Source organism: Arachis hypogaea, chromosome 17, assembly GCF_003086295.3.
Source record: "Arachis hypogaea cultivar Tifrunner chromosome 17, arahy.Tifrunner.gnm2.J5K5, whole genome shotgun sequence".
Lineage (NCBI taxonomy): Eukaryota > Viridiplantae > Streptophyta > Magnoliopsida > Fabales > Fabaceae > Arachis > Arachis hypogaea.
In genome coordinates this window covers 99581617-99592364 of record NC_092052.1, presented here as the reverse complement: position 1 = coordinate 99592364, position 10748 = coordinate 99581617, and the positions used below count along the sequence as shown (strand labels likewise).

At 40.7% G+C, this 10748-nt stretch overlaps 1 non-coding gene across 1 annotated transcript; it reads left to right on the top strand.

The window, feature by feature from the left end:
• The first annotated feature begins 9494 nt into the window (after window positions 1-9494).
• On the top strand, window positions 9495-9598 carry LOC112768721 (small nucleolar RNA R71). The gene has a single exon (XR_003186118.1). It is a non-coding gene; the product is annotated as a small nucleolar RNA R71 (small nucleolar RNA).
• Window positions 9599-10748: the final 1150 nt, after the last annotated feature.

Genomic DNA, 10748 nt, shown 5'->3' with positions numbered 1-10748 from the left:
TACCTTCTATAAGAAGCATTTTCCTGAGTCAGTGAGGGAGGCTAGGGAGTTAGAACTCATGCAACTGAAGCAAGGGTTCATGTTAGTGGCTGAGTACACCAGCATGTTCGATGAGGTCTGTAGGTTCTCGAGGGTTTGTTAGGGTTCCCGTGAGTCCTATGAGAGCTGAAAATGTATTAAGTATCAAGGATGGCTCAAGGAAAACATCATGAGTGTTGTGTCTCCATTGGAGATTCGGAGATTTTCTGAACTGGTAAACAAGGCGAGAGCTGTAGAAGATTGTGCCAAGAAAGTGGCTTTGGCGAGGGATACTCGTGGAGGTAACAACAACTGAGGTCGTGGGAAGTATTTTCTACATAGAGCCCAGAACTTCAAAAGGGGAGGACATGTCCCTCATCATCCTCAAGGTCAAGGGAACTTCAGAAGGACTAACTATGACCAATATCACCAGGAGAAAGGAAGAGGTAAATAAAGTAAAAATTCTCTGGATTTAACTTGTGACTGTTGTAGAGATTTTCATCCTTATGATTTGTGCAAGTTGGGTATAGCTGGATGCTTTACTTGTGGATTGCCTGGTCACATTGCCAAGGATTGTCCTTGATAAGTTCACATTTGATGATAAATTTTGGTTGAAATTGAGTGAATTTCATCAGGTAAACCCATATTTATTCCCTTAAATAACATGCTTTTGTGTTTTCTTCCGAAATTGTGCCTAATTGTGAAAACATGCTCTTTAATGCTTAAATTAATCAATTTTTTCATTTGTATTCCATTCGATGCCTTGATATTTTTTATAAGTGATTTCAGGTGTAATAGGTAGGAATGGCTTGATAAGAATGGAAGAGAAGAATACAAGAGGGAGGAAACATAAAGAAACAAACGAGAAAAGCATTTAGAAGTGTGCGTGCGCACAACCTCTTGTGCGTACGCACAAGTACCAGTGCGTGACTTCATTAAAAAGTCACGTGGCTTGCAAATTGGAGACTTTAGAGGCCCAAATCTGATGGCCTAGAGCTCATATGGAGGGGGCAACACTTGAGGAAATATACCATATCATTAGGAGTAGTATTAGATAGTTTTAGGAGGCTTTAGGTTTTAGTTTTCTCTTAGTTTTTCTCTCAAATTTCTTAGGGTTTTATTAGGGTTTATATTGCAAAGTGTTATTTCTATTTTGATCTTGGATTCTTGATGACAAGTCATTTTGAGCATATTTTCTAAGCAATTTTTACTTGTTTTCATTAGGTTTCATGTATTTCTTAGGCAATAAGTAAGTGATTGGATTGGAATTTCATGCTTGTCTTGATTCAATCAAACATTATTATTTTTGTGTATTATCACGAGATTTATGCAAGAATTATGTGATTATTATGAGTGATGCAAAATTTTATGATTTTAGCAAGGCTTTGATTGCATGTTTGAATGATGACAGATGAAAAGATGCAAGGAAGAAACAGAGAAGAGAAGCAGGGCAGAGGAACGCTACGTTCGTTTGGAGAATGCTACGTTCTCTAGCTTCTAAGTTGCGACACGTACGCGAACAGGACACGCATGCGTAGAACAAGAAATTTGGAAGATCCACGCGTACGTGTGCATGACGCGTACGCGTGGGTGTGATTAACGTTCATTACAAAATAACGCTACGTTCGCTTTCAAAGAGCGCCTGCGACAATTTCAAAATCTGGATCTCAACTTTGGCCATTGACGCGTACGCGTGAGGGACGCGTACGCGTGGGAGTAGCATCTTTGAAGAAGCACGCATACGGGTGAAGGACGCGTACGCGTGGGGTAGCGTTCTTGGCAAGAACGCTACGTTCTCAAAGTGAATGCTACCAAGGGACGCGCAAGCATATATCACGTGTACGTGTGACAAGGTTTGCAGAGAGAAACGACGCGCACGCATAGGTGATGCGTACGCATCGCTAGAGCCAAAATGAAGAACGACGCGTACGCGTGGGAGGCGCGTACGCGTTGATGAATGAACGCTGTGTTCTCTTTGAGAACGCTACGTTCTCCTGAAGCTGCATGGAAGTACCAATACAGACCTATTTTGACTTGCTTCAATAAAGGCCAAAAAGCCCAATCCAAGCACTTGAAGACTGAATTGGAAAGTGTATAAATGGAGGAGAATTTGATTTCATTAAGAGGTTGGCTAGTAGATCGGGAAACTCTGCACCAAATTTTCATATTTTCATTTTAATTTCCTTCTGTTCTTCATCTTCTGCACCTTTTCTCTTTCTATTTTGTATTAGAGCAATGACGAACTAACTCCCAAATTCATTAGGGAGAGGAGCTCTATTCTAATTTGATGCGCGGAAAACTTGTCTCTCAACAAATCTCCCTTCGGCAAGTGTACCGAATTTGTCGTCAAGTAAAAACTCACAATAGAGTGAGGTCGAATCCCACAGGGATTGATTGATCAAGCAACTTTAATTAGAAGAATGTTCTAGTTGAGCGAATCCAGAATTTGGGTTGAGAGTTGCAGAAAATAAAATGGCGGAAATGTAAATAACAAAAAAGTAAATGCTAGAATTAAAGGACTGGAAGTAAATGACTGAAAATAAATTGCAGAATTGTAAATGGGAATGGGGGATTTGCTCATAAAAGTAAATGGCAGTAATTAAAGAGAATGGGTAAGATCAGAGATGGGGAGTTCATTGGGCTTAGGAGATGTTGCAATTCTCCGGATCAAGTTCATTTTCATCTCTTCCTCAATCAATGCACTCATTGATCTCCTTGGCAATCTTAAGTGATTGAATTACAATTTCTTGCAATTCAATCTCTCAAATCTTGATCAATAGCCAATTCCTTGGTCAATTGCTCATGAGAAGAGATGAAGTATGGTCACTGATTATACCACATGCATTTCCCAAATCAAGTATTGAGAGGGTTATAGTCACATACCCATCCAAACCCAATTTGGTCCAGCATGAGAAAGCAATTCTAGCTTGATCTCTTCATTCCTCTTTCAAGGTTCAAAAGAGATCCAAGTTTAAATAGCTTCTCTTCCAAGATAACTACTCAATTGGATGAAGATCGAAAGCTTTCAAGTAAAATCAAGAGAAAAGATAGAAGAAGAATAATGAAAATTAGTATTGATCCATCAAATTACAACAGAGCTCCCTAACCCAATGAAAGGGGTTTAGTTGTTCATAGCTCTAGAAAATGAAAATAAAGATGGAGAATACATCATAGAACTAGAAATTGCAGAGAAAATAAAATACAGAGAGTAATTACCTTTTTTCCACTTTCAGAACTCCTTTAACAATTCAAAGCTACTCCTATATATACTACTCTTCTCAGCTTCTAGTTTGCTCTTCAAGTCTTGGGCCTTTGGATCTTGAGTTTGAAGCAGTTCTTTTCTTCATTTGGGCTTGGCTTTACTTGCAGAGAGAAAGTGCTAAGTGGGCAGAGACTTTAGCTCAGGGCGTTAGGGGTGTTAACATTTAGTGAAAGTAAAAGTTCGAGAACGTTAGTGACACTTAACATTTTCACTAACGTTCCAATGTACCCCTTTGCCTCACGTTAGAGCCCACGTTAACTAGGTTAACGTGGCTTCTAACGTGGCCTTGCCAACCTTCGAGAATGTTAGTGACACTCAACATTGTCACTAACGTTCCAGTGTGCCCATTTTTGCTTCACGTTAAAGCCCACGTTAACTAGGTTAACGTGGCTTCTAACGTGGCCTTTCCAAACTTCGAGAATATTAGTGACACTCAACATTGTCACTAACGTTCTAATGTGCCCCTAGATCTCACGTTAGAGTCCACGTTAACTAGGTTAACGTGGCTTCTAACGTGGCCATTCTTAGCCATCCCAACGTTAGTGACAATGTTGAGTGTCACTAATGTTGGCTCATCATTCATTCCTCATCGTTAGCTTCCACGTTAACTAAGTTAACGTGGAAGTTAACGTGGCTCCTTGGGGGTTGTGTGGTTGCTTCCAACGTTAGTGACGATGTTGAGTGTCACTAACGTTGTCGACAACTCTCACTTCTTATGTTAGCTCCCACGTTAACCAAGTTAACATGGAAGTTAACGTTGTGTGTTGCATCCTTAGGCCAACGTTAGTGACAATGTTGAATGTCACTAACGTTGGCTTCTCTTCCCCCTTAAACGTTAGAGGCCACGTTAACTAGGTTAACGTGGGCTCTAACGTGGCCACTCATGAGTGTTTGCCAACGTTAGTGACAATGTTAAGTGTCACTAACGTTGGCTCAACTTCCCTTCTCCACGTTAGAGTGCACGTTAACTTAGTTAACGTGACTCTTAACGTGGGCAATGATGGCTTTGAGAGTGTTATTGGCAATCACTTTTCTCATTAACCTTGCAAGTTACCTCCCTTTCCTTGCTTCCTTTGGTCTTGAAATCAAGCAACAGAGTGCATCAAAGTTCTAGTCCAAGTCATGGGTAATGCAGCATACAATTTGTCACTAAATTCATGCAAAATCCTCATGAAATAATGTAAAATGCACAATGTATGCTTGAATCAAGGTGTAGGTGAATATCTACCCAAAACTAGCTTATTTCCTAAAGAAATGCATGAAACTACCCTAAAAATAGTAAAGAAAAGGTCAGTGAAACTGGCTAAGATGCCCTGGCATCACAACACCAAACTTAAAGCTTGCTTGTCCCTAAGCAAGTACTGGATCAAGAGAATGATGAATGGAATATCCAGAAGAATGAGTCATTCTTGTGGAAGTCATGTTACTGATTTTATGGTGGTTTCATACATAGCAACTTAGGTTCATTCCAGTACTGGCTTTCAGACTTTTATCATGTCCCTAAACACTTACTTTGTTTATATCCCATGAGACTTTTATCTATTGATCCTTTTATTGTTATTTCAAGGGTTATTTGTGTTATTTAGGCTAAGTGCTCTGTAAGGGGGCAACTCTTTAAGATAAGCTTTCAGCCAACACTCCCGAACCAGTTGGTTCAAGGTGCTAGGTGTTGAAGCACCCCTAAGGACTTACTCCCTCAAGTCTCTCCCCCATACATACACACCACAGGCATATAGTTTATTTTTTTTTTCTTGAGACCTTGGTGTCCAGCACCTCTTTGGGTTACTAAATGCTCTGTAGTGATGGTTACTCTTGATAGTGGATTTTCAGCTGATAATCCCGGGTTAGTTAACCCAAGTTACCCAAGTGATAAAGCACCCCTGAGAGCTTATTCATCCAAGTAGATCCCTCACACAGGAGCACCACAGACACTTGTCTCAAGGTCCAAATCATTGGTGCCTAACCTTATTGCTTACTCTTTTTCTTTTGTTTTTCACTTCCATTGTTCTTTCCCTTTTCTCTTATTAGGATCTTGTTATTAACTTAGTCTCATGGGTATATCCAAAGTCAAGTATTCAGGATAGATAGTTGTCCTCCTAGCCTTGTGGTTGAACCAACTTAGCTAACTTATGACTACCCCAAAGATTCATGAATGCACTTCCACATTATGAACTCTACTCTGGTCTTTTAAAAAACATAAACATTCTCTTCTTCATTTGATTTAAAATGGACAAGCTTACAAGTAAATAAGGAAAAGATGCAGTGACATTTAAACCAGAAATCATGGACCTATTCAGAAAGAAAACTTAAAAGACAGAATTTAAAAAGTTTAAACATAACATGGAAGCAGGTTCTATTTCATACAAGATCTTCCTTATTTAAAGCATAGAAAACGATGGACTAAAAAGAACTCCACCACCTTTCATTCATGTGGATGCCCATGCTCCCATCCTTGCTTGTCCTCATTGTGTCTCTCTTGAGTGCTTGTGCTCCCACTTCCTTTGCCTTTTCCAAGCAGCTTCTTCCAGAAACCACCATCTTCTATCTTCTTCTTAAGTGTCTCCTTTTGCTGTTTTACTTTCCTCTCTTCTTGTTCTACAAAATCTTTTTGGACCTCATCATATGTAGGGATGGCATAGTGTAGCTGATGCATATTACTAGTCATGTAGTTCAACTTGGCCTGAGTGTTCACATAGAACTCCTCCCTATGTAGTTGCCTTCCTTCATTGAGTACACTGAACTCATTGAAAGTTTTTATTTGGGCTATCTGCCGCTGGTTGAGTTCTTGCAAGTGCTTTTCTTGAAGCTCTTGCCTCTCATTCACTTGGTTGATTGCTTGAGTGAGCCTGGAGTAGTGTTCCTGCTGTTGCTCTATTTGTTGTTTTTGCCATGCTTCCTGTTGGCTCAGCCAGTTGGTTTGAAGGTTCAGTATTTGCTCTTGTCCTTCCATATGTCTCATCCTCAAATCCTCAATGGCTCTTAGAAGGTGACTCATGTTCAAGTTGGCTGGATCAGAATACTCTCCTTGTTGATATTCTTCCTGATGAGGTTCCTCTTGGTGAACTCTTTCTTTTGCTTTTGGTTTTCCTATTTGTGGTCTTCTTTGTTGTTGAGCAGGTGTAGTATAAACCAATCGCTCGAGTGTAACTGGCCTCCCTGGGTTTACCCAGTCTGGATTGCTGTCCTCAAATACTACCTTGGCCTTATTGCATAAGCGGAGAATGGTGCTGGGGTACCAAAGCCTGGCACCTGAATCAACCTTCTCAGCCGAATCTTGAATCCCCTCGGCGATGAGCTCATTCACATTGATTTTCCCACCCTGTATTAAGCAATGCACCATAGTAGCTCGATTGATGTTTAAGGAAGTTTTGAATTTCTTCTCATCGAAAGGAACACTTTCCATGGGTTCCTTCCTCTTTTGCCTCTTTGAGCTTGATGATGCCATGAATTGAATTGCTGTTTTGAGGTGGAGGTTGGAGGATACGAAGAGATGAGGAATAGGTTGGCTAGGACAGAGTGTGATGAAGGGGTTTGAGCAAGCCGAAAGTATGAAGTGTGGAGAGTGGGAATTTGAGTGTGAGGAATGATCATGCACTAAGGTTCACTTATATAGGGAGGTCATGAGTGGATGGAAGGTGTGGATTGCAAGGATTGTTGCTTGATGGACGGTGGGGGTTGTGTATGAAGGAAGGACAAGGATCATCACTTAATGAGAGTAATTGGTTTGGTCTTCAAGGGTATTCTTTCTCCAATGTTGCATGGCAGCGTTTCCCCATGCGTTCCCTCTTGAGACATGTGTGTAGTGCTCTTCATTAAGTGGCGAAATCTCCCCCATTTAATTGTCCAATCAATCCCTTTTTATGCTTCTTTTCCTTTCCTATAAAGATTTAAAATAAGGAAATTAATATCATAAAAATCAAACTCTACGGTTAGAATAATAAATAGAAGAAAAAGAGTTTGTTTATTTATGAATTTCAACTAACTAACTACTTGTGTATCCTTATGCATTTTGGTGGCACCATGGGGTGACACCAAACTTAGTTTGAAGCAATGTGATGAAAAGTTTTGTTCAAAGCTCCCAAGACTAGCATGCATCTTGGTTTGCTTTGAACACCAAACTTGTTCTTCACTATATACTGCATCATAAAGATTGCACCAAGTGTTTGTCAAGTTTGGGTTGAAATTCATAAACATTGATTTATTCATTATTTTAAAAACATATAAAACATGGGTTGCCTCCCATGAAGTGCTTCTTTAGCGTCACTAGCTTGACGTTTTTCCCTCATTAGGGTGGTTGGTAGTGCTTAAAGTCCTCCCCTCTTGCTGTGGACTTATATCCATTGGTTGGATCAATGATCTCCACATGTTCCAGGGAAAGAACTCTGTTGATAGTGAAGACCTTGGGTAACTGAAATGGTACAGTGGGGAGATTAGGGGGAATATCTGGGAAGTAAGCTGAGACAACTCTATCCCCTGGAGAGAAGTCTTCCGTAGGGATTTTCTTGTTCCTCCATCTCCTTGGTACCTTCTTCTTTGTTTCTTTTGAGGTTGCCTTCCCCTTGGTGACCTCTTTTTTCCAATGAGTTGTGATGCTGTCTTCACCTGCCTCTAGAGGTTTAGGTTCCTCCAACTTTTCCTTGAGCTGTGGCAATTGCTGTTTTCCTTGTTTATCTATTAAGGGGATCTCAGAATGAAATGGCTGTACTTCAGTGCTTGTTTCCTTGTCCTCTTGATCCGTTTCTTGTGAGAGTTTGAAAATATTGAAGCTGAGTCGTTCATCATGGATTCTCAATATTAGCTCCCCTTTCTCTACATCGATAAGTGCTCTGGCCGTAGCTAGGAATGGTCTTCCCAATATGATTGGATGAATGTGACTCTCTTCCATGTCTAGGATGACAAAGTCCGTTGGGAGAAAGTATTTCCCAACCTTTAGCAATACATTTTCCACCACTCCTATTGCTTGCTTTTGAGTTTTGTCAGCCAGTCTGATGATTACATCTGTGGGTATTATCTCATTGATCTGCAGCCTCTTCGCTAGGGATAAGGGCAGTAAGTTGATGCTGGCCCCCAAATCACATAGTGCTCTATCGAACATAGTTTCACCTATGGCACAAGGGATGTGAAAACTCCCTGGGTCTCTTCTTTTTGTAGGCAGCTCAGGTTGAATAAGGGCACTACATTCCTTGTTCATCACTATAGTCTGGCCTCCTTTGAGTGAGCTTTTCCTGGGAAGAAGTTCCTTCATATACTTGATGAATGCAGGCATTTGTTGAATTGCCTTGATGAATGGTATGTTTACATGCAGAGATGCAAACAAGTCTAGGAACCTTGAGTATAATCTTTTTCCCACAGCACCATTGAGCAGTTGAGGGAAGGGTGCATAGAGCTTCAGCAGCTTTTGTTGTGAGATTTCTGGTTCTTGGCGATCTCTATCCTCCTCCTTTGTTGAGTTGTCTTCAGGTTGTTTGCAAAGTTTGCCTTGCTTGTCTTCAGTCTCTTGATCACTCGCAGTGACCATTTTGCAATCTTTCCATCTTACTTTCTTTGCTTCTCCTTTGGGGTTTTCTCCGTATCACTTGGGAAGCTATCAGTAGGTTTGGGAATCTTCTCAGTTAAATATCCCACCTGGAATTCCAGCTTTCTGATGGTCTCTCCCTGGTTCTTAATATTGGCTCGCACCTCCTCTTTGAACACCTTATTTTCTTGAATCTCTTGGCATATTCCTTCAAGTAAGGCTTCAATCTTAGAGAGCTTGTCATCAATTGATGAGTGATTCAGAGCAGATGTGCTGTTTTGGTTTTGATAGGCGTGTGGAGAAGTGTTGTTGTGGGGGGTTGGTGAATTCCCAATGTAGTTGGCTTGCTCCTGACTCCCCTCTGCTTCTTCATTCACTCCTTCTTGGGTTGTTGATGAAGTGGAGATTGCTGCTACTTGGTTCATCTCCATCTTCTTGGTGAGGTCAGCCAGCTGCTGGGTAATGAGCTTGTTTTGGGCCAACAGAGCATCTACATTGTTTAGCTCCATTACTCCTTTTGTGTTCCCTCTTTCGGAAGTATAGAAGTAGTCGTTCTCTGCTACTATTTCAATAACATCTATGGCTTCCTCAATAGTCTTCTTCTTGTTCAAAGATCCTCCAGATGAATGGTCTACGGCCTTCTTTGACTCATAAGAGAGTCCTTCATAGAAAATGTGCAGCTGCACCCATTCGTTGAATATGTCAGGTGGACACCTCCTTGTTAAGTCCTTGAACCTCTCCCATACTTCATATAGAGTCTCACCATCTTGTTGCCTGAAAGTTTGGACCTCAGCTCTCAGCCTATTGATTCGTTGAGGAGGGTAAAATCTTGCTAAGAATTTGTTCACCACGTCTTCCCAAGTTATCAAGCTTTCCCTTGGGAAAGATTCCAGCCACTTGGCTGCTTTGTCCCTAAGTGAGAATGGAAATAGGAGTAGTCTATAGGCGTCAGGGTGAACACCATTAGACTTCACTGTGTCACATATTCTCAGGAAGGTGGTCAAATGTTGATTGGGGTCTTCTTGAACACCTCCTCCAAACGAACAGTTGTTCTGAACAAGGGTGATGAGTTGTGGTTTAAGTTCAAAGTTGTTGGCATGGATTGTTGGCTTTTGGATGCTACTTCCACAATTGCCTGGGTTTGGATTGATGTAAGAGCCCAAAACTCTTCTATCCTCCCCAGCATGATTTGCTCTACCTCCTCCCCCATGGTTGTGATCCTCTTCTTCATGATGGTTTTCCATGTTGTCTTCCATGTTTGTTTCAAAGAATTCCTCTTCTTCCTCAGCACCAACAACTTTCTTTCCTCTTGCCTCCCTCCTTAATCTAAGGAAGGTCCTCTCAGGTTCAGAATCGAAGGAAGTTGAAGCCCCCCTTCTTCTCCCTGTCATATAACCGTCAAGTGCAAGCAAGAAAAGATAGGTGCAGAAAGTATTTGTGTCAGAATTACTGTTAGTTGTGGGTGATGCAATATATCAAATAGTTATTGGGTTAGCAAACAGAATTGAAAATAACAAAGAAAAACAAAAGAGTAGAGGGGGAAGGGAAGGAGTTTAACTAAAATAAAAAGTAAATCACTCAAACAGAAAATGAAATTCACAAAAATAAAAATGCTCAATCTAGTGATCTTCCAATTTAATCATTGTTGATGCACAATCAATTCCCCGGCAACGGCGCCATAAACTTGATGCACGAAAAACTTGTCTTTCAACAAATCTCCCTTCGGCAAGTGTACCGAATATGTCGTCAAGTAAAAACTCACAATAGAGTGAGGTCGAATCCCACAGGGATTGATTGATCAAGCAACTTTAATTAGAAGAATGTTCTAGTTGAGCGAATCCAGAATTTGGGTTGAGAGTTGCAGAAAATAAAATGGCGGGAATGTAAATAACAGAAAAGTAAATGCTAGAATTAAAGGACTGGAAGTAAATGACTGAAAATAAATTGCAGAAT